Consider the following 24,705-nt stretch of genomic DNA (forward strand, 5'->3'; position numbering starts at 1 on the left):
ACATTCAGCTGCAGCCATCTCCTGTTCCTCTCAGTCTTCACCACAAAGGTCAATAGATTCCCTACTTTAAATCAAATGTACTACCTCATTCTTTTACTTTTTGTTTAATATTTTGGCAGTTGATATGAAGGGTAGGATTTCCCATTGTACATGAGGAAAATTTTTAGACATAGGCAAGACCTCCTGAGCTCCCCTGAAATCATATATACCCTCCACCCCTGAATTCTGAACCAGAAGGCCCCTTAAATTCACTGGAATAAGGTTCAGGAGTTTGCTAGAGTGGTTCTATCAAGTCCCTGAAGTTTGTTGCTGAGCCACGCTCAGAACTTTGCTGGCATTTCCAAACTCACACAAAGTAAGAGGGAAAGTCAAGAGTTGCATGGAACTTCATATATGCAACTAAAACCCATGGATCTCTGGACTCTGGCTACAATAATCTGTTATAGGTTCATTGATGGAAATCCTCTGAGCATTTTAAATATTTATCTAAAAACGTTATTCAATGCAGTTGTGTTTCCTGAAAAGACCAAAACAAAAAAATACAGTGGAGCAAAACCTACAAGCAACCAAGCTTCTTCCTCAAAATTTCCAGAACATTTTGTACCTACTAGATCAGGATTTAGATTCCAATGAATGAAGGCAAACAAGGTTTGCTCAGGGGCAGATTGCTTTCATTTCTATGAAAGATTTAAAAATCTGAAAATGTTTACGTCCTGTTTCCTACAGCAGTGACACCTGGGGTGAGTCCTTAGTGGACAGTTGTGCTCCTGCCTCACTTTAATTCCTCTGTAAAGGAGCAGAAAATAAAAGTATAAGAATGGATTGTTAAACTGAAGTAACATGCTTGTGTGAACATTCTCTCTACACCTTCCCAGCTAGAGACTGGCATCTCCCCCAAAATCAAGTGCCACAAATACGTGAGACCTACCAATGCAAGCAGTGTCCTGCCTTACATTGTGGACCAATGCTGGTAGCCAACACTGCTGCCCTTCCATTTGCACTTTGGGAAAATTCCCCTATAAGGTTTTTTTGCGGAGGGGATGTTAAAGCAAAGTTGCTCATTCTGTACATAAAATTGACAACTCCTGATTGCTTTCTGTGGAGCCCACAGAGCAAAAGTGACAAAACATCTGAGGAAAAGATTTAAGGTCTTCTCAACACAGCTTTCTTTTTCTACTCATGGTATTGAAATCTAAAAAGAAACCTGCAGCAAACTGAACAAACCACATTTCACTGTACTGCCCCTGATTCTGGGTCAAACTCAACAACCCATCAGCATGCTTTTCTCTGGTTCACAAACCCACTAGAATTTAATTCTTATATCACAATTGGCACTTCAAGCATATACACTTCTAAAGCCAGCATTAGGGAACCTACTCTTATTCTCAGCCTTTCAACATGTTCTGTTGCTGAAATTTCTTTTGTCAGAAGAACCTTCTTTACTGAAAGGTTTTATTTGTTACTTTTTTGTGTAGCCCTTTAAGCTGCTGCAAAGGTAGAGATGTGTACTGGATGCAGTGCTTCTGATGTGCTAACAGCTCTGGCAGGGTATCTCAAGCGGACCCAAGAAGTTATAGTAGTGGATCTCTGTATGCTTGAGTGAATGAGTGCTGTTGGGGGAATTGTGTGGTGAAGGGATGGTGGTATTTCATGGCACAGAAGCTACTGAAGAGAAAACAGGTGTAGGAAAAGATGCACAAGGTGGCTGGTACATTATTCATCTATTTATTATACTCATTTCTATACCACAAAGCTCAGATAAAATTCACCTCTGCGATGGCGGTAAAATAACCCTCAATTAAAATCACAACATAGCACTGAAACCAAAGCAAAACACATTAAGGAAACAGAAATAAAGAATGGGTCATCTTACAAGACGGTTATTTAAAATGGTAAATAATTTTCGTAAGAAGCCTTGCTGAAAGAAACAAGTCTGAAGTTGGCACCTAGAACTCATTGCAGATGGTGCCAGCTTAATCTGATTACACAGAGAGTTCCACAACCCATGCAAACACACCAAACACACAGTTTCTTTTTGGGGACAGTGAGCTGTACCAGGCAAAAGGTCAGATACGGGTATAAGGAATAAGGTGATCTTATAAACATACTGGCCCCAGATAGTTTAGGACTTTATATACTGCTATGAGTTTGGGGTGTTAACTTGAGTGCCAGACTCTTCTAATTGCTGGATCAAGCAAGTGTTAAAATCCACTCAAGGCTTCTATTTTTTTTAAAAAAGCCAGGCTAGCTTCCTAGTAGGGTGTAAGGAGAACAAAGGTGTATTAAGGGGCTCGGTGTGAGAAGGCAAATGGGTGGGGCCACTTCCTCAACAGATAAAGCCGGAAGTTAGAGCAAAGAGTTTTAGAGGTGACCTAGAAGTAAAGCGGCAAGCAAGGGAGCCATGCCAGATCTCTGCTTGAATCCAAGGTTGTGGCTATGGGAGAAGCAAGACTTTCTTAGGGTGTTAATGTTGCAAACCCCTCTTTCATGGGCTCAGGTTGTATACATGTGTAAATAAATCATATATCCTAAAATCACCATAGTCTCCTCTGTGCCTCATTCCAAATGGAAACACAAACCCTGGGTAAGCACTGGGAACCTCTGGAATCTCGCACCACTTGGGAGACTCGGGTGGAGTGCAACTATACTATAAGACCATGAACGGTATTGCCAGCCAGTGCAGGTCCATCAGTACTGATGTTATATGTTGTTAGTAGTCAACGCCTGATAAGAACCAGGCTGCAAACCAGCCTCAAGGGTAACCCTACATAGAACACATTACAATGATCTATTCTTTTTAGGTTACCCGTGCCAAACTCTCCTGATTCAAGAATGGTCGCAGCCTGAAAGGCACTTGGGTAACCTGAGCCTCAAACAACAAAGCTGGGTCAATATGTCCCCCACCCCACCCAACTGTGAACTTCGCACAGAGTTCAGAACAAGAAACTGGCCAATCTTCTGAACACAGGAACCACTCACCTACAATGCTTTCATCTTGCCAGTGTTTACACTCAATTTAAACTCAATTAACTGGCCCTCATCCAGCCCGCAATTGCATCCAGGTTCCACTCCAGAACTGGCACACACTCACCTAATTTTGATGTTATGGAGAAACAGAGCTGGGTGTCACCAGCCTATTTCTTACACCATCCCCTAAAACTCCTAATGACCATTTAAACATTTTAATAATAGTAATTTTCTTTAGTGACCACTTCTGCACATCCCCTGTGATGCCAAGTGGTTCTTGATCCATTCAGTACCACTGTCCCATGTGTTCTTTTTAAAGAACAAAATTAATTAATTAATTAAAATCAGGCCACACCTACTTTTATACTTTGACCATTACACTTCAGCAACACCAACACCCTGTGGCCCCCAAAGGGCTGGCCATGAATAAGTAAGGCCCTCAGATGCTGGTCATCTGCCTTACAACAACAAATCAACTAGATGTTGAAAGTTCATTCAAAATAAAAATGTTTTCAAAAGCCATCCAATGGTAAGATACTCCACAGTCATGCCACAACTAGTGAACAAGATCTGTCTCTTGTTCTGACATGTCTACTCCAGTGCTACTGTGAAGAGAAAATTCTTGAGGTTTAAATGTTAGCATTAGCACTTTTAAATGAAAAATGAATAGGCAGCTAGCATAGACGAATTGAGTTTAGAGCTTTATGCTTCATTCTTCATGCCCCAGTTAATAATCTGGTGACTGCACTTTGGAAGTTTTCAGAATATTTTAAAAGATAGCAATGTGTAGAGAATATTGTGCTATCTAGTCAGGAAGTGACTAATGCTGCGATCTTAAGAAACATGCCAGGAATAAGCCCCATTGAACAAAACAGGACTTGCTTCGGGGTAAACAAGCATAGGATTATGATGTGAGGTATGGATAACTAACACCATTTCCATCTCCTCCATGAAAGACCGAAGCTCTAAATGTATGCAGCAGCAACTTTATTTTTAGAGGGTTTTTTTTAAAAAAAACTCTAGTCTGCTCCCACTTTGAAGATGCTATTTTTTAAAAAAACGAAAAACAAAACCCTATCTGAATGACAAATCAATTGTTCCCTTAAGAGAAAATATTCAAAACTGTTTGAATTTGGATGCCAATCTAAAATATGTAGACTATAGTAAACCTTCTGATTTATTTTCATTGCACAATCTTAATTCACCTATTTCATCAACATAAAATTCAGAATGCATGATCAGTCATACCTGCCTACATCATACCTGTTTGTTTATAAACTAAACTAAAACATTATTGCTTTAGCTTCAACATTTCTGGCAAGAAAGCACTCTTTTCAAAACCAGCAAAGAAACCGCCAAGCACATCACTAATTACTTTGTACCATACCTTTCAAGGAAGTCTTAGCACAGATTTAAGAACGGTTGGACAGCTGAGATCTGATCCATACATTTTGGAGTACCACTGCTGACTGGGCTGATGAGACTTGCACTCCAAATAATTAAGAGCATACCAGGTTGCAAAAGCTAGCTCCTGGTGGAACCTACTAAAGCATAGGAGGTTATTGTATACTGGTAAAAATAACTATCAATAGATGTTAACTGACAACTTTCTCACAGTCAAGTTCCAGCTGGACACTACAAATCTCTACCCTGAGGCAAAGAAAAACTGCCTGGGGGAAAATGCTACTGCAAGTGATTGTGACATACTGTCTTGTTTGGATGAAATTCCAATGTCAAGATCATCTTGCGGAAGCTACCAATAGAGCAAACACAGCATCAAAGATTTAACCATCTCAAACAGAAATGAAAAATCATTTTTGATTATCTTTATTTATTTTACCTTCTTTTATGCTTTTGCATAAAAGCATTCATTTATTGGAATATTTGGAATTCAGCAGGAAACACTACTGATGTTTTTGTTCTACCCCAACAGATCTGAAAAGCAAAATTTAAAAACAATAACTAAATTTCCTACCTTTTCTGATCCTATTTCAGTTCAGGAACTCAAAGTATAAAAGAAAACTCAAATAATCTCTTAGCTACCATCTGAGGTATAATAATAGAACATTATAGGCTCTGGTTTGAGTCTAGCCCGACCATGTTTTTGAAAGAAAATGGTTTTGGCAAAAGTTCTCTCATCAGCAGAATCCTTCATGTCCTTGCTACTGTTTAGAAAGTTCTTCTAAGATGGGATAAATGCCAGGGTTCAGGACCAAAGTCCATAACTGTTTAAGGGCTTTTCCACTAGCAGACTTTATGTTTTCAGACTTTATGTTTTCAGTCTTGAGTCTTCTAGCTATTGTCTGCATTGAATTCTTTTCAATGTATTAGCAAACTGCAGAACTTGCATCCCTAATTATGCACGTTATTTTGGATGTTCTGCAAGAACTTTAAGGTAAGAGCTGATAAGAGCAAACTTCTCTTCTAAATTATATATGTATTCAACACTGTGTGAGTGGAAGGCTAGCATGTGCAATTAATCCCCCCCTCCTCCTCCCCCAACAGCCCTCAAAAAGCATCTCCAGAAGGTTGGAACGTCCTAACAAACCCTGTGAACTGTGTCACTCAGGACAACAGGTAGTGGGGTGGAATGTCCTGAAATCAGGCAGAGGACCATCCAGGGCCATCCAGTTTCAGGCCATTGCCCCCCTCCCCCTACAACCCCATATGACCCAACATGCAATATTTGCTAGGTCCTCCTGATCTTCTGCAGAGGCTTTTAAAGCAACAGGGACCTGCATGGGGAAGGAGGAGAAGGGAAAGATCTGTTGCACACTGCCCTTTCTTTGTACAATATCGGATGCCATCCACAGTATATAAGTCAAAATGAATGAGGAGATATATATATTTGGAGGCAAGTACAATATCTCATGTTGTGCAAAAAATGTTTAAATCATAGCAGAACATCAGTTTCCAGAAAAAGGTATACGTCTGCCCCCTAGACCTTCTTGATAGATTTAAAAGAAGGTCATAACTGCCAGAACACTTCTAATGGAAATGAGAATCTTATTCAAACTAGTGTTCTGCCACTGCTCTCCTACAATAAACAAAGAGTGCATGTTTTGTCAGGTCTGGAATCAAACAACTGCTTATTAAAATGCATTTTTGTTACCAAGAGGCTCTTACAGCATCCTCTACATTTAAATAATGCTGACAAAACAATTCTACTTGTTTCGTTGGCATTTATCTTAACAACTGTCATAAAGAATGCACCATGCCTGCAAAAAAGTGCCCTATTAAATTGTAACAGTCTATCAAAGGGTGTCATTGATTGTTAGAAGGAGATTCTTGTCTTCACTGTAAACAGATAAACCAAAGAACAATAAAAGCTGTATATGTGTTTACTACTGGCCATGACAGCCAGTCAATATGTTAAACTACTGATGTGTTTGCTGTCCTGATCTCCTGCACCTTGACTTGACTCACTGCCCAGCAGTCTCAATGCCTTAGCTGACAGAGCTGGTTTTGTAGGCGGTGTTGATGACTCCCAGACTGCTGGTTCTGGGGGACTTCAGAATCCATGCCAAGGTGTCTGGGGTGTCTCAGGACTTTATGACTGCCGTGACAACCATGGGGCTGTCCCAACAAGCCACTGGCCACCTCCTGTCACCACCATTAATTCACCATATTTAATCAGGTCCCCACCCCACCCCTCAGATCCATAGTCACAGCTTGGAAATATTATGATATGCTTGTGTTTGATTTGTGTATGTTATAGAATGATCTCTTGCCAACCTGACTGTGTGTGTTGATTCCTTGGCCTTGGATGTACACTGGTACAGTTTCTGTCTGGTAGACAGTGACAGTGTTCCCAGGGATGCCTGGTGTATGCCTGTCATGTTTACACCATTTTGAAATTTCTGGTTTAGTTTTCTCACTTCCCAGACTGAACATGCATGGAAAATGGCAACCATTCCATCAATGCAGCAGCGGTTTCTCTCTCCTTTACCCCTTCCATCAGCAAAAATAGAATTGCACTTATGAAAGCCCTTCTTGCCTCAGGTTCCAGGTTAAATTCAATTAACAGTTGATAATGATGCAACACAGAGAATTCAATCTGTTCAACAAATCTTAGGAAGAATACTGAGAATATCAGGAATAATATAGAAATAATTATGAAGAAACTTATTATCACAAAATACAGCCCTATTACAAAGAGCTTTTGGAATCTTAACTGTGAAGGCATATGATTTCAAGTGTCGTGAAAGCTACTTGAACCCACATTCACAACCTGAAAACAAACACTTCAGAATGCAGCAAGTGTGTGCACACTTAAAATGCTATATCTGTCTTCATCCTAAGGAGCTGAGATAAAACAGCTGGAAGACAAGAGAAGAATAATAAGATGGGGTAATGAAATACCTTTTGCCATCCAAATGTTGTCTCAATGTTTGAATAGATAATTCAATATAATAGGAAACCAGATAATTTCATCTCGTACTAGGTATTTGGTCAAACTGTTATTTGCACAGTAGGAGCAAAGTTTAAAAAGAAGAAATAATTTGCCATTTCATTTGTGCTCTCTTCCACATGAAATGAAAACAAAACATTTAGAAAATCGAGGTAATATTTGAGTCACTTTTTGCTTAGTCAAAAATGAGTGCACAGAAAGATATTATTGCTATGAATTCTCCGAGAATGTTGATTAGATAGAAATTGCAAAGAATATTTTCTCTCAAAAGATACTGTATAGTAAAAGCAAATAATATATAAAACAAGGTTATGCTTAACGTCAAAATAACACTGCTGTCAGAAAACACTGCTGTCCTCCCTTAAAAAAACATAAATTAATAGCCTAGTTAGCTTTCAAAAGTGTTGTGCCTAGTTGGCTGCTAAACTAGACTAGTACTAACAGTAGGCTGTCAAAATCCTTCTTCCTCCCTCCTCCAGAACACCCTTGAAGCCAATGCCCTTGTAAGAGGTTAGCACTTTTCATGATCATTTAAGAAATCTAATCAATTGGTGCCATCACGTATTACATACAAAGTGACACTGTAAGTGTGGCTGCAGGACTAAACTGATCCATTTGTTATGCCATCTCTATAAAAAAAGGGAAGGATCGCTGGGCTGTCTTGAAGAATTTGACTGAAGGGGTCTAATTTAGTACTAGGGCTAAAAGGTCACTAATAACGAGCTATATTCTGGCACTTCAATTACAAACACCTTTCAATTACAAACAGTGGTTTGTTGCACTCTAGCTGCAGCCTTTACCTGGGATTAAAAGCAGAACCACCACCACCCTCGCCTCCCCAAAAAGCTCACAAGGAAGATGAAATAGAGGAGTTGTCCACATCCCAAAAGGCAGGATGCCCTGGAATGACACTTATCTTCTTCCTACTGTGCCAGTGGCTCTGTTACATGTGGCAGGAACTGGCTGCTGCCACCACCATACTGCCTGACAGTGCTGGGCAAGGTTGCTTCTGAATTCCAGTACAAGGCTATGGATGCCAGCACAAGGCTATTATACCCATTCATAGGGCTTCAGAAGACAAGAGTACCAATTACTAGATTAAGCTGCACTGAAAGTGATATAAGAATACATCTAATTTTAAATCCACGCAGGTGGTTTTCTGCAGTCTCCTTCCAGTTATTATATCCTCTTACTGCCCCCCTCCCAACAATTACATAAATGTAAGTTTTGAAGGTAGAGTTCGGACTCTATACTTTACCCCTATATGCCATATTAAAACCAATTTTCATGGGAACAAGTTAACCACATTCATTTTCTTCCATTCAGAATTACGTACACCCAGTGGCCTTTTAGCAGTCGATTGCGGGCTCCAACTTTTTATAAGACACACAAGCAGGTGTCAGTAACAATTTGCTTCAAATACATGCTGCTACATCTCTTTGCTGGAATTGATGGCCCATGGAAAGCAGCTACACCGTAACAATGAAAACTGCAGCAATCTCGTCAGGATAATTTTCCTTCTGATGGTGATGTATGGTTCTTTAGGATGACAAATAGCCGCTGCAGCAATGTCAGAGCCCCGGCAATTCAGGAAAGGAGCTTGTTTGTCAAGCAGATGCCTTGTACAATCAGAATTGCAAAATATCCAGAACAGAGCAGCTAGGGTATCAGAAGTCACAATTAATTTATATAATGAATTTAAAATACTGGGCTCTGCAAGGATTTCACTAAAGATATTTGACTTTATCCAATGCCTTATTGCAGGCATGAATATTCTGATGGGCATGCAAAGCTCTTCAACCCTGAAGAGCTTCCCCATTCATTACAGTAGAAGGAACAATCCTGCACATGCTAAGAGACGGGGAAAATATTTACCTCTACCAAAGTGGATGGTGAATCCTGCTTGCAGAGGAGTTCAGGATGTGGGCCAAGGCAGCAGTGGGTATCTTTATGTTTTTCACCACATTTGAGAATAGAGTCTACAAGGGAGTGGAAAAAGGGCCTTTCCAGTGGTGGCACCCCAGCTTTCGAATGCTCTCCCCAAAGAGGCTCACCTGTCTACCAACACCTCTTTATTTCCCCAAGCTTTGTATCCTTCATTGAGCTGTTTAGCTTTTCAAAATCTGGTTTTTCCCCTCTGAATACCACAGAATATGGCTAATGCACAAGCACCCATGCTTTCCAAAGATGAAAGAGAGCTGAGAGTAAAGTAACAGAAGAACAAGCCACAGAGGACAAATGAGCAAGCACAAACAACCACTTACAAAGTCCATTAATTGACTGGCATGTGTGGGATTCCAAACAATCTGAGGAACAGTTGCACATGTGTAACTGTGAACTACAGACTATGATTAAAGTTCTGTAATCAAACTATAAAATAAACAATGCAAGGATACAAAATGGGCAGTCATTTTTAAAATCCTGACTATGATATATAAATAATTTGAGAGGAAATATGAGCAAAGGAAGGGGGGAAAGCAATGACAGGCAAAGAAAAAGGAATCTTTCAAAATCTTCGGTGAACAGATGGGAAAGATTCTTTACAGAGAACCAAATTAGCAGCTGCCACATCAGTGCAACTTTACACGATCTTGAAAGGGTTTTTGCGTGAACTTTAGGTCTGGCAGCTGCTTTTGAACAATGGCACAGATTTCTCTTTTAACACTTACATAAAATCATATACTTATTTGAGCTTACAGACCTCAGAGAGCTCTTTAATCATTATATACAATGACAAACATTTAGACTGATGTGTGCCTCCAGAGAGCTAATGCAGTTTTCATGATAGCAGATCAACAAACATCAACATGACTTCAGAGTTAAGGCAATTTCCAGAAGAGTGACAAAATTAAGGGTCTCTCCTATTTTCTAGGCAGTTACCCGCCTTTCTCAAAATTGTCTATGACTGATTTGACCCTTCCTTGAAATTTACAGTTCAATACAATCTAGTAGCTGCTGTTCTCTAAGGACCCAGAGTGCATGTGCATAGTATAGCAGTATGACTTTGCACGTGAAGCTTAGGCAGTAGGAAAGCCATTCATGTTCCCATCATTCTTGCTGGTGGTTACCTATACTACATGTGTCTGAAGCAAGGACAGCCGCTTTACTGTGTATTTCTTTCCCAGGTGGCATGAAGGGCAATATGAACTGGAAAACAGAGTGAACAAAAAACCAACAACTGAGTCCAATTAATCCAGAACCAATGACCGCTTGTTAAAAGGGATACCATTCCCTGCCTGTTCAGTGGCAACATTATAGAGTGAATGCACCAATTCCAGAGAAGGAAGCATGTCTCGGTATAGCCAGAAAGAAGCTGTCTACAAAATACTATGTTGGCCCAATAATCTTCACCATGACTGCCTTTAGCACAGTTTACGGTTAGTCCAAAATATATGTTCTTTGGCTCTCCAGCAAACAGCTTCCTTCTGAATCCATCTGAAGTGAGGAAGTTGACAATGGGTGCTTCCAGCATGTGTCTGAATACTCTATAAGCACCCATTGTCATTGTCTCCTAAGTGCAATGGTGAAGGGACATCTTCTGCACAGAATGCCTTCTAAAACATATAGTCTGGTAGTAAGTGAAGAGCAGGTCTCAGTTATCAGAGAAGCTTTTTCAAGGAAAACCTACAAGACTTGAATACTGCTGGAGTCAGAATCACAAGGGCTTTGAAGACATCCATATACATATCAGGGGTCAGCAAACTTTTTCAGCAGGGGGCCAGTCCACTGTCCCTCAGACCTTGTGGGGGGCTGGACTATATTATGAAGGAAAAAAATGAATGAATTCCTATGCCCCACAAATAACCCAGAGGTGCATTTTAAATAAAAGCACACATTCTACTCATGTAAACACATGCTGATTCCTGGACCATCCACGGGCCAGATTTAGAAGGCGAATGGGCTGGATCCAGCCCCTAGGCCTTAGTTTGCCTACCCATGATATATATGGACCGGGAATGAGTATGAGATCACCAGCAGTAGCTACCCACAAAGAGCTTTAGCACTGCATGGGTGATGGACTGAAGCTAAACTCTTATAAACAGAAAAACCCACCTTTCTCCTTTTGTAATTGAGGTAACTCCAAGATGGTTTCTGAAAGCAAACCCTGAATCCAAGATGTGTCAGAACAGTGAGGTCAGGGTTATGCCATTATTTATCCTGTTCTTCCTTTCTGATCAAATAGCCCACAGCTAAATCCACCTATCAGTGGTAATAAAATTCATTTCAAAATACTGTATATCCAATTTCATTTTGCAACACAGAATTTGTGTTTCAAAATCTGCTTCCATAATAATTTTATTAAATGTATTCCTGATTTATACTTAACTATGGAAGTTTGTATTTACTTATTTTAAAAACTTATATCTTGCCTCCTTTCTGATGAACTCATAGTGGCTAAGAAGTCAGAAAACAAAAGCATTATTTCAAACTATAAAGCAATACTCCCCCCCATTAAATTTCATCATGAAAACCAATAAAACCGCACATCCACAGTAGCAGACAAAAAGAAAACACAACCAGCCTCACATATACGTTTGAAACCATTCCCCAGTAACCACTCTCCCTCATACAGAGCTAAACACATCCATTGCATCTTGTTTTCAGTCAATATACAAGCAACAAAGTGAAAGCAAACCTATTTTTTGATAGCAAAACCAACTCCCTTATCTAGGAAAAAATCCTGTGACTCAGCTATACATCTGCAAATAAAATGTTTTGAATGTATTGTAAAGTGCAATATACAATTGTGACATTAGATGGGGACTGTGGGCTAGAGCAAATTTAATGCATTTTTCATAGTGATTTTTTTTTTTAAAAAGCATATTTACAACCTTTTTAACATGTGTGTAGATTACACCCTGCTCTCTTTACTTAGTTTAAATAGATTTTTTTCAATAATTTGACAAAACTGCCTGTAGTAGATTGCCTGAGAATAACCCAAGAACTTGTTTTGTCTTGCTATGCCATCAAAAGCATCATTATGTGGACTGCTCATAGCACCTCAGGTATATATGTGTGTTTTATGATGGTACTGAAAAAGACTGGATACTTATCTGTCTTAACCTTATATTTCTGAGATTTGGCCAGTTTATATCCAATTCTGGCAGAAAATTAAAAATAGAGACTTTTTCTTTAAAGAAAAACAATTTTAAAAGTTTGCTGCCCAAAAAACCCTGGAGATGGATCTGCCTGGAATTTGGCATCCTTATACTTCTAATGGAGACATCCACCCTTTTGAAAATGTGTTGCCATTTTTAAATAGTGGGGACAAAATAGAGATTCAGATTTAAGAGATCAGATCTGCAACGAAATAACAAATAGAATCAAAATGACACAGAGAGAAACTGCAACTGATCAGCTGCTTCCACACACTATGGATACAAGAGGAATAAGGTAGTTGCTGCACATTCCTAATCTGTACTGTGCAAGATTCCTGATCATGAATATTTTTCAAAGGCTGGAACACACTTTTCAGTTGCCATGTGCAGCTGCTGCTGAAAATGGTCTCCCCATGGCAACTGATTCTTATCTGGCCTGTGACATTTAGAATTACTTACCATGTGGAGATCAACCCACACATGTGCATACTCGGTAAGCACTAGAATACGCATATTCGGTAGACACTGGAATGACAGGGAGGCTGACAATATGATAGCCAGCCTGATTATGGAATAACCTCCAACATTATAAGCAAGAGGAGATCAAGCACCACAGGGAGGAGGGTTTTGCTGCCATCCCTCTGACAAGCTACATTTTCTCCAGCCTTTAGAACTAAGAGGTTCACGCTATGTCCAACACTAACCTAAATTATTCATTACTGGAGGCTTAGGTTTTTATTTCTGCATTTAAAACAACACTACTCATAATCTGCACCATCAGTCCTTCTGATATAAGGATACCTTTGCCGTCAATTAAGAAAATCTATTGGACCTTGTTAGGCAGCAAGGTAAAATAATTAGCATTAAGAATGCTCCCGAGACTGTCAAACGGTGCCTTTGATGAACGCAGCTCATTGTCTACCAAAGGAAATCCCCAAGGTGAAATAAAACACCACACAGATCTAATGCGGATGTTTTTATTGGCTGAAGGGAGCCTATAATGCATATAAAATTAAATGCTGTTGCCTCTTCAGGGACATAATTTGTATAGGTGCATTAAAAGCAAATCCAAAGAATTACGTTTTATGAGCTTACATGCTGCTGTGCAGGAAAATAGATGCTTCGGATTTGGTGCAATGAATGCCAGGCCAGTGCAATGCCATAAGCCGCAGTAATGTGTTAACATCACAAAACCACAAACAGGCTCAAAGAATAAGAAACATCAAACATTGATCACATCTAGGGATGATCCACGATGAATAATAATGAGAAACTATCAAATGCCAATAAATGTAACCTTTAGACTAGGCATGATTACATTATAAATGTGCCTGCAGCAACTAAAAACAACATCATGAAACCAGACCAGGTGGTTGTGGAATGTGATCATCAATCACTCCATGTTCATAAGATGCAAGGCATGTCTTAGCCAGGTGCTGAATGAAGCTGGAGCTAGAGTCCTTCTGGCCTTGATGAGAGCATGTTCGCTAGACATCTTCTGTCAAATTTCTGAACAAACGTATGCAGTGAAATAAATAAAAGAAACCATACCTCCAGTAGTCAGTTTCCCATTTTCACTTGTTGCGTGTTTAGGAGATGAAAATGGTGTGCAGTTCTCAGTGCAGAATGTCACTTGTGATGTTTGATTCTTGGCTGTTCTGAAATGCAACCAAATGTAACAATTAATGCTACTAGCCTATAAGCAACGTCGGAACCAGCCATCTTTCCAACTTGTCTCATTCAGCCTTAAATGGCAGTGGGGAATTTTGACGGCAGTACTTCCACATACAGCAACTTCATATGACCTGGGAAAGGGGGCGGGGAGTTAAATGTTGATAGTGTTGCATAATGTAATTGTCCTTAGGCTTAAATCCAGCGTGGTTCTTTTTTCTTGATTGGAGGAAAGCAAATTGTCACCACGCAAAAAAGGCCCAAACAATTTGCACCTGCCTAGGAGGATTTAAGCACCAACAGCGTGGGAAGCATAAGTGAAATCTGAATGCAAGGTGAACCATATTCTAAAAGGAGTATGGCGAGAGCTCTGGAAAAGACAAGCATTCTGCAGGTGCTGATTCTAAAACTTCTGCTGTAAGCAGCTAAAGAAAGGTGTTTAATAGGATCAAGTTAAAAATCAATTGAAATGTGCTGCGGAACGATACAGAAGAAGAGCAAGTGTACTGTTGTCCAAACATGAGTTTTTACAACACTTGTGCTATCAAGGTATGTTATTTACTTTGTATTGTTTTGGTAGCATTCTGGAGCCCAAAGGGCTACAACTGACATACTGCTATTTACCTGTTGTTCTAATCACTTACTTTTAATTCCTAAAAAGGCACCTGTATATCATCTCTTCCTTTCTCTACTGATAACAGTTAAGGATCAATGCATAGCCATAATCACCTAGAGAAAATATTAATGCATCACGATCCTTGAATACAAGTGGCAGTGAAACTGAACTTCTGTAGTTCACCAATACTGTCATACCTCGGGTTACAGACGCTTCAGGTTGTGCGATTTCAGGTTGCGCACCGCGCCGAACCCGGAAGTACCAGAACGGGTTACTTCCAGGTTTCAGCACTCGCGCATGCGCAGAAGTGCTAAATAACACTTTGCACATGTGCAGAAGCGCCGAATCACGACCCGCGTGTGCACAGATGTAGCACTGCAGGTTCTGAATGCTGTGGGTTGCAAATGTGCCTCCCGCACAGATCACGTTCGCAACCTGAGCATCTACTGTAGTATAAATCAGGTCAAAAGCATATGCATTACCAGAGATATACCATCAGCATATCTGACCCATTTATTTTTGTGTTAACTAGCCTGCATAAGTTACTCATGTTTTCAGATGGAAACTGAAAGTTTCCAATCTCAGAAAAGACTGATCCCATAAATTTAGAGATAAACTACTCATGCAGATACCTGACATTCCCTCTTGCTGCTGAAAAGCAACACTTAAAGTTGTGAATGGGAGTGCAAGAGCAGTGGGACAGTGTGCCTTTAAACTGTTCCTACTAAAACCTCCCCCCCCCCCAAAAAAAAAAAACTGCATGGGGCTTCCATACCATTTCTTCTGCAGAGAGGGGGGAAAACCTCAGCTAGTGCAAGATGATTTTGAGGGGACAAATGTGGAAAGGGAAAGTCCTAAGCAGCCTCTTTCCCTGTCATTTCTCTGCCCAACATAGGGCTCATCTAGTCTTCCTTTTGTGCTGCATTTCTAGACACAGATCTGGGCTTTAAAGCTCCATGTCCGATAGGTTTTGTTTTTGTTGTTTCTCTGGGAAAACCCACATTTTACCATTGTATCAGAGCAAATGGCAATAAGGTTTTTTACAGAAGTGTTTCCCCCATCAACTTCTCCTCTGCTATAAAAAAATACCACTCATCTGCCTCCCATACACAGTGAGTTAAGAAAGTGTTACAAATACCCAAACAATTCCGGTATATGTCCCTGTAATAAACTGCCGTACTGCACAAGGTTGCAGAATTATAACATGCTATTTCAGAATTCTTTTTTCCAAAGCGTTCAGATTTTCGTATTAAATCCCACAATAATGTACTGAAAAATCACATTCTGTCTCCTTGCTGCTGTACTCACGCAGTCATATTTCTCTACACCCACATACCTCTTTACCTTAAAAACACACATATTCAGTTTTTCTTCTCTATAATTAATATGACCAGAATAGCTCTTTAAACCATAGTCAGGCAATTACTTATTCTGCTAGCCAACTGAATTTAAACTCTGTTGGTCAGCATGACTCACAGCACAAACTTGCATCCTTTAATACTATAATTTACTTACACCCATTTGAATATCCTTAAAGTCAACAACAGAGTATTATGGTTCACGTAATTATTAGGCTACTATTTTTACACCGACAATAATTATTCTTTCGCATCATCCCTTTGCCACAATGCGCACACACAACCTTTGTCTGAAAGTGCTTCACAATTCATATAAAAGCCATTCAATATGCAACCCAGAAGAAAATTAATTAATAAAACCCATTCTAACCCTCTTCTGCCATTAAAATAAATTTTACCCATGTAACAGCAATTGACATGTCTCTGGTTTGTCACACATCAATGGAAGAAAAGGGCTTAGTGACAGTTGGGTGCAGCCAAATATGCTTTACTCAGAGTAGACCCATTGATATTAATGGATGTAAGTTACTCATGTCAACTACCTTTAATGGGTTTACTTTATTTGTGCAAAACAAAGAGGGTCCAGCGGAGCAATACTGATATGGCAACTTTATTTAAACTTCATTTCATGGATAGCTGTTGGTAGAGCCTGCATGCTGGCTGCCACTATGAGTGATTTCAATGAGAAAATGAAACAGCATATTGATTCCTCAGCCAGGAAGTATACAAACTTTTAATAATGTACCTTCTTTCTGTGAGCACAGATATTTCTCTCTGTAGCCTTGTGGAGCTGTCATACAGAGTTAACAATTGGTTAATCTCCTCAAGAAAGGTGACATGCCATATTCAAAGTATTATAAAATTCTCCAGTGCACTTTTTGGTGAGAAGAGCAAGGAGAGGGCCGCAGAGCCTGGGAGAGGAAGTGAATGAGCAGCCACGAGCCCAAAGTCCTCTCCAGTCTCTTCCTGGGGTGAATCGCAGGGGAAGTAACAAGAATTCCTCTCGTTACAGAATGGGTTTGGTATTCACGTCTTTCATCCTAGAGCTAAAAGCTTCCTTTCAATTATGGCTGAAAGGTAAAATCGCACAGATAAACAAACTGCATTAGACTGTTAGGATTTATTATTCTTTTTTCAGTTTAAAAGTTGGTTGGAAAAAACACACCAGAAAGTTAGGGGTAAAAAAACAACGCATGGCAAAAATAACCATACAACAAAATGGTGCATTGGCAATGCAATGGATAATCTTAAGTTAGGTTGTGGTAGGGAGGATATGGTGGCTGGAAAGAATGGGGGTATAATTGGGATGAGGAGCCCAGTGAGTCACATGCAGCAGTCGATGGCGGGATGGGGCTGCAGCAGTCTTTTTATTTCTATCTGGTTGGGCTGGTGCAGCAGTGGGATGGATGGGGGAGGGGCACAGCAATGGTGAGGTCAGTGCAATGCAAATGTGCCAGCAGGAGCAGCGGATTGGCTCCGCGGGCATGTTTGCACCACACTGACCACACTGCGGTGCCCCTTCCACTCTCCATCCCAGTATACTGCAGTATTCAGCAAGGCAGAGTTCAGCAAAACCTTCTGCTGTAAGCCACTTTCCTCATCCATAAGACCACCAAGCACATGTCATCTATTACTCTGTATGAATCATGCTAAGCCAATTCTCAACATTCCAACTTGAAAGGAAATAGCATGGCTCACACTGAATACATGTGCCTCTAAAACTAATTTCCTGTAAGAAAACATTTATGGATTTCATTACCCTAACAAGCTGTTTATCTTCTTCAGGATTGCCAGGAGCAGGTGGATAGACAGTTTTAGCATTTGGGAACATGAAGTGAATGTCCTGGTGTTCTCTTCCAAAAAAATCATAACATACATCATAGATCAAGTTTTAGTCAGTATGCTCAAATTATGGCAGGCGAGTTTTCATTCAATCTATCATTTATTTAATCTAGTATGAGGTCGAATAACATTAATGGGAAATCCTAGAAAATAGTTTTAATTTTATGCTTTGTGATATTTTTAGAATACAAAGTCACAGCAATGTCCAACTGGTCCACTGGTGGTGATGATGATGATGATAATGGTGATGGTGATAATAATAATAATTTATATACTCCCCTTCATCAAGAAATCCCAGAGCAGTTCACAGGATAAAATACAGGGCAAAACACAAGTAAATAATTAAACCAAAACAACAAAACAATAACCCAATAATTAAACCAAAACAAAACAACAATATAGAATGGTTGCTTATTCTGGTTATTTAGATTAATGTTGTATCACAGTTGCAAGTAGTCTTGGGAATGTCAGCCTTATTGTCCCCTCTGCAAAAAGAGACCATGCGGTTGGGGAACGATATTATGACTAAAAATGCTTGTCCACTAAATCTGTGCTGATTTGAGAATAAAAATACTACAAATGAACCAGCACAGATTGAACACAAATGTTGCGACCTTAATCACAAGACTGAACTATTCACATGTTCATCCTAGAAGTCACTTCCACCTCACAGCGGGGGCATGTGGCGTGCTGGCCTCCCGGGCACACTTCCTCCCACCTCGGCATGGGCGGGACAATGTCCCGTATCACAGCGAGGTGTCCCAGTCACGTCACAGCACCGAGAACCCAATCAGGAGGCTTGAGGGCATGGCTGGGACAATTTAAACCCCGGTGCGACGCCATTTCATTCCCTTTTGCCTCGCGCTGTGGTTCTCCCGCCCTCCCACCCCTTTTTTCAGGTTTCGCTATTGGCCTTGCTTTGAACTTCATTCGGTCGCCTGTTTTGAAATGGGGGTCAGGTAGTAATTTTTTCCATTTGGCAGACTGGCATTTGGCCACTTGGTTTTCACCTACCTCTCAGCAATCATCATAATTTTGTAAGGTTTGGCGGTTAGGCATTGGAATAGAGGTGGGAGGGAGGGGACGTGCGGCCATCACCTGCCCCTCCATGCTCTATGGTATTCCGTTAAAGGAATCCGGGGGTCTGGATCTTGTCTGAAGCCCACAGAGGGGCTAGGGCCATGCCACGACCCCAGGGAACCCAGGGGATGCTCGAGTCGGTTCACGTAGGCAGGGCTCCCCCTTTGGGTTTACCTTAGCAGACTTCCAGCAAAGCAGGCCAGAAGTCAGATATAGATTGGAAATGCCTAAGCCAATACTCCCCTTCATGGATCACTGCCTTGCCGTGACGAAGGGGCTTGAAGAACTCAGAGAAGCTATGAACTATGCCGAGCAGGGCACCCAAGATGGACAGGTCATAGTGGAGAGTTTTGACCAAACGTGATCCACCTGGAGCAGGAACCGGCAAGCCACTCCAGTATCCTTGCCAAGAAAACTCCATGGACAAAGACAACAGGCATATAAAAGATATGACGCTGGAAGATGAGCCCCTCAGGTCGGAAGGCGTCCAACATGCTACTGGGGAAGAGCGGAGGACAAGTACAAGTAGATCCAGAGCTGATGAAGCGGCTGGGCCAAAGCCGAAAGGACGCTCAGTTGCGGATATGCATGGAAGCGAAAGGAAAGTCCAATGCTGTAAAGAAAAATATTGCATAGGAACCTGGAATGTAAGAACCATGAACCTGGGTAAGTTGGATGTGGTCAAAAATGAGATGGCAAGAATAAATATTGACATCCTGGGCATCAGTGAACTAAAATGGACGGGAATGGGCGAATTCAGTTCGGATGACCATCATATCTACTACTGTGGGCAAGAAATCCGCAAAAGAAATGGAGTGGCCCTCATAGTCAACAAAAGAGTGGCGAAAGCTGTACTGGGATGCAATCTCAAAAATGATAAAATGATCTCGATACGAATCCAAGGCAGACCTTTTAAAATAACAATAATCCAAGTTTATGCACCAACTACTGGTGCTGAAGAAACTGGAATTGACCAATTCTATGAAGACTTACAACACCTTATAGAAGTGACACCAAAGAAGGATGTTCTTCTCATTATAGGGGATTGGAATGCTAAAGTAGGGAATCAAGAGATAAAAGGAACAACTGGCAAATTTGGCCTTGGAATTCAAAACGAAGCAGGGCAAAGGCTAATAGAGTTCTGTCAAGAGAACAAGCTGGTCATCACAAACACTCTTTTCCAACAACACAAGAGACGACTCTACACATGGACATCACCAGATGGGCAGCATCGAAATCAGATTGATTATATTCTCTGCAGCCAAAGATGGAGAAGCTCTATACAGTCATCAAAAACAAGACCTGGAGCTGACTGTGGCTCAGATCATCAGCTTCTTATAGCAAAATTCAAGCTTAAACTGAAGAAAGTAGGAAAAACCACTGGGCCGGTAAGATACAATCTAAACCAAATTCCTTATGAATACACAGTGGAAGTGAGGAACAGGTTTAAGGATTTAGAATTGCTGGACAGAGTGCCTGAAGAACTATGGATGGAGGCTCGAAACATTATACGGGAGGCAGCAACGAAAACCATCCCAATGAAAAGGAAATGCAAGAAAGCAAAGTGGCTGTCCAATGAGGCCTTACAAATAGCGGGGGAGAGAAGGCAAGCAAAATGCGAGGGAGATAGAGAAAGATACAGGAAATTGAATGCAGAATTCCAAAAAATAGCAAGGAGAGACAAGAAGGCTTTCCTAAATGAGCAATGCAAAGAAATAGAGGAAAACAACAGAATGGGAAGAACCAGAGATCTGTTCAAGAAAATTGGAGATATGAAAGGAACATTTCGTTCAAAGATTACCATAATAAAGGACAAAAGTGGTAAGGACCTAACAGAAGCAGAAGACATCAAGAAGAGGTGGCAAGAGTACACAGAGGAATTATACCAGAAAGATATGGATGCCTCGTACACCCCAGGTAGTGTGGTTGCTGACCTTGAGCCAGACATCCTGGAGAGTGAAGTCAAATGGGCCTTAGAAAGCATTGCAAATAACAAGGCCAGTGGAAGTGATGGTATTCCAGCTGAACTATTTAAAATGTTAAAAGATGATGCTGTTAAGGTGCTACACTCAATATGCCAGCAAGTTTGGAAAACTCAGCAGTGGCCAGAGGATTGGAGAAGGTCAGTCTACATCCCAATCCCAAAGAAGGGCAGTGCTAAAGAATGCTCCAACTACCGCACAATTGCACTCATTTCACACGCTAGCAAGGTTATGCTTAAAATTCTTCAAGGAAGGCTCAAGCAGTATGTGGACCGAGAACTCCCAGAAGTGCAAGCTGGATTTAGAAGAGGCAGAGGAACCAGAGACCAAATTGCAAACATGCGCTGGATTATGGAGAAAGCTAGAGAGTTCCAGAAAGACATCTACTTCTGCTTCATTGACTATGCAAAAGCCTTTGACTGTGTCGACCACAGCAAACTATGGCAAGTTCTTAAAGAAATGGGAGTGCCTGATCACCTCATCTGTCTCCTGAGAAATCTCTATGTGGGACAAGAAGCTACAGTTAGAACTGGATATGGAACAACTGATTGGTTCAAAATTGGGAAAGGAGTACGACAAGGCTGTATTTTGTCTCCCTGCATATTTAACTTATATGCAGAATTCATCATGCGAAAGGCTGGGCTGGATGAATCCCTAGCCGGAATTAAGATTGCTGGAAGAAATATCAACAACCTCAGATATGCAGATGACACAACCTTGATGGCAGAAAGTGAGGAGGAATTAAAAAACCTTTTATTGAGGGTGAAAGAGGAGAGCGCAAAATAGGGTCTGAAGCTCAACATCAAAAAAACGAAGATCATGGCCACTGGTCCCATCACCTCCTGGAAAATAGAAGGGGAGGAAATGGAGGCAGTGAGAGATTTTACTTTCTTGGGCTCCATGATCACTGCAGATGGTGACAGCAGCCACGAAATTAAGAGACGCCTGCTTCTTGGGAGGAAAGCAATGACAAACCTAGACAGCATTTTAAAAAGTAGAGACATCACCTTGCCAACAAAGGTCCGTATAGTAAAAGCTATGGTTTTCCCAGTAGTGATGTATGGAAGTGAGAGCTGGACCATAAAGAAGGCTGATCGCCGAAGAATTGACGCTTTTGAATTATGGTGCTGGAGAAGACTCTTGAGAGTCCCATGGACTGCAAGAAGATCAAACGCATCCATTCTTAAGGAAATCAGCCCTGAGTGCTCACTGGAAGGACAGATCGTGAAGCTGAGGCTCCAATACTTTGGCCATCTCATGAGAAGAGAAGACTCACTGGAAAAGACCCTGATGTTGGGAAAGATGGAGGGCACAAGGAGAAGGGGACGACAGAGGATGAGATGGTTAGACAGTGTTCTCGAAGCTACAAACATGAACCTGACCAAACTGCGGGTGGCAGTGGAGGACAGGAGTGCCTGGCGTGCTCTGGTCCATGGGGTCACGAAGAGTCGGACACGACTGAACGACTAAACAACAACAACGAGCCAATACTGCTCACATTCTGTAATCAATAAAGTTGTGGCCTAAATTACGCCCATTAACATTAACCTTAATTACTGTGTCATCTTGTCTTTATTTTGGGGAGTGGGTTTGGGGGGCATTGATGTGCAATTATCCACTGCTGAGCAATCAAGTGATGCATATGCATGTGTAAATAAGCCCTGAAAGCATTTGTCTCAAACCAGCTTTGGGAGAAAGAGTAGAAATTTATGAAATAACTACAAATGCCATGGGTGTCCATGTTTTTATTTTATCCTGCACATGACCTTGAATTGCATAACAACACCACAAATGAAATAAAAATTCTATAGACTGGAACCTGCAAGTTACTACTATGACCACCCATGCTCTTATTATCACCACTCCTACAGCTTTATTCTATCAAAATAATTATAAACGATCACAGCTGGAAAAAATATGCAGGCTTAAAACTATAAACAGCTGTCCCCAAACTGTGGCCTTCCAGATGTTGTTAGTATTATAGGACCTATCATCCCTGACCATTGGTCATGCTGGCTGAGGATGATGGAAGTTGCAGGTCAAAACACCTGGAGGTGATCAGTTTGGGAAATGCTACCATAAAACATTAAGAGAATATTAAAGACATTGTTGCTCCCATAAATTTAGATTTACAATATTTAAACTAACGATACCATGTCAGTTTATTGCTGCTGGTTTATCCTTTCTGTGTATATTGAATGATGGCTGATAGAGATTGTTGAGCATATAATTAAAGTGATCAGCATATGTGATACCTCATTAATTGTAAATATCTACATTTCATCAAGTTTTCTGAATGATTAAAGAATGCTGTCCCTCATCCTGTGCTAATACTGTATTCATTTCCGAATAAACATCTTAGAGCACTTGTCATGTATGAATGACTCAACAGTCTGGTGCAATTGAGTCTCCTTTGTAACCACTTTAGCAGTCAAAGAATAAGGATTTGGTGCTAAATTTACATTACAGGTTACTGTTCATATGAAACAATGATGCCATACGATTAGAACTGAAACATTCATACAGGGTGTGTGTGTATATACATATATATATTACTAATAGCTACATGACACAGCAATTAATATGTCATTAGGGGCCTTTAATCACGATATTCTACAACTTATCAAGACAAATAACTCTTGATTAAATATGGTACACACACTGAGCTGTTTCTCAGTCTCCTTCTAAGCTCCACCTTCAGGGGGCAGCCTTGAACCAGGAACTTCCTTCACACTTATCGATGGATTAAGTTGATGTGAGATGTCCTCAGAAACATTTTAGAAAATTTTCAGGTCTTCTGCATTTTCCTTAAGTTATTGACAATTGATCTGTTACTTGAGTAAGAGGGAAGTTGTGTGTGTGGCCTCATTTACACAAAGCACTGTACTATACCATTGCTAAGCATGAATGAGGAAGCATGCTGGTGGGCAAATAAATGGTCATTCTGCCCCACCCCCCTTTTAACAGGCATGCTACCAGAAGCTAAGTTATAGTTTGGCTCAGTGTTCAAACCTGGGCTCATAGTTTGCTTTCTCCAAACTAAAAGCAGTAAGCCCAGAACAAAACTTATTTACAGCTTGTGGTTTGGAGCAAGACAAATCACAAGCCTGGGTTCAGATGCAACACTAAGTCAAACCATGGCTTAGCTCCCAGCAGCATGGTGGCGGTGGCAGCAGCAGCGGAGCAGTGCAGCAGCCAGAATTTCCTAACTATAGTTAAGCCATAGTTTGCAAAGCTACATCTCGGTTTAGCGATACGTGGAAACCAGACGTACGTTTTTACAGTTCCCTCACCCCTAGGGCTAAATAAAATGGACTGCTGTGTTTCAGCTGGAGTTTTGTTTTGCAAACAGTCTCAATATATAAAATAATGTTTTTGCATTATTGAAAGCAAGATTTTAAAAAAAAAGATTTTCTTCATTCAATTTCAAAATGACATTTTACAGTATTTTGAAAATAAAATTTTGCTCACTCGCCAAACAATGCTAGTATAATCAATATGAAAGAGAAATTGTTAATGGATTTGTGCGCACCTAAAAACTCTCTGGGTTCAGACACCATTTGCTGTTTTCGGATCCATTTTATCTAGAATGGTGGTCCTTTGTGCCATTCTCCTGTGGTATATTCCACAGTTGTGGAATCTGTTCTTTATAGATATTTGTAGTTGTTCTTTCCTTTTC

At 40.6% G+C, this 24,705-nt stretch overlaps 1 protein-coding gene across 8 annotated transcripts in view; it reads right to left on the reverse strand.

The window, feature by feature from the left end:
• The window catches only part of DLGAP1 (DLG associated protein 1), a 286,294-nt gene that overhangs the window by 173,672 nt on the left and 87,917 nt on the right, over positions 1-24,705 (reverse strand). For all 8 annotated transcript variants that reach the window (XM_083450106.1, XM_083450100.1, XM_083450104.1 and 5 more), the window contains one exon: positions 14,029-14,135. The gene's annotated coding sequence lies outside the window, so the exon portion shown is untranslated. The remainder of the gene's footprint in view (positions 1-14,028; positions 14,136-24,705) is intronic.

This window comes from Podarcis tiliguerta, assembly GCF_965153285.1.
Source record: "Podarcis tiliguerta genome assembly, chromosome: 7".
Taxonomy (NCBI): Eukaryota; Metazoa; Chordata; class Lepidosauria; order Squamata; family Lacertidae; genus Podarcis; species Podarcis tiliguerta.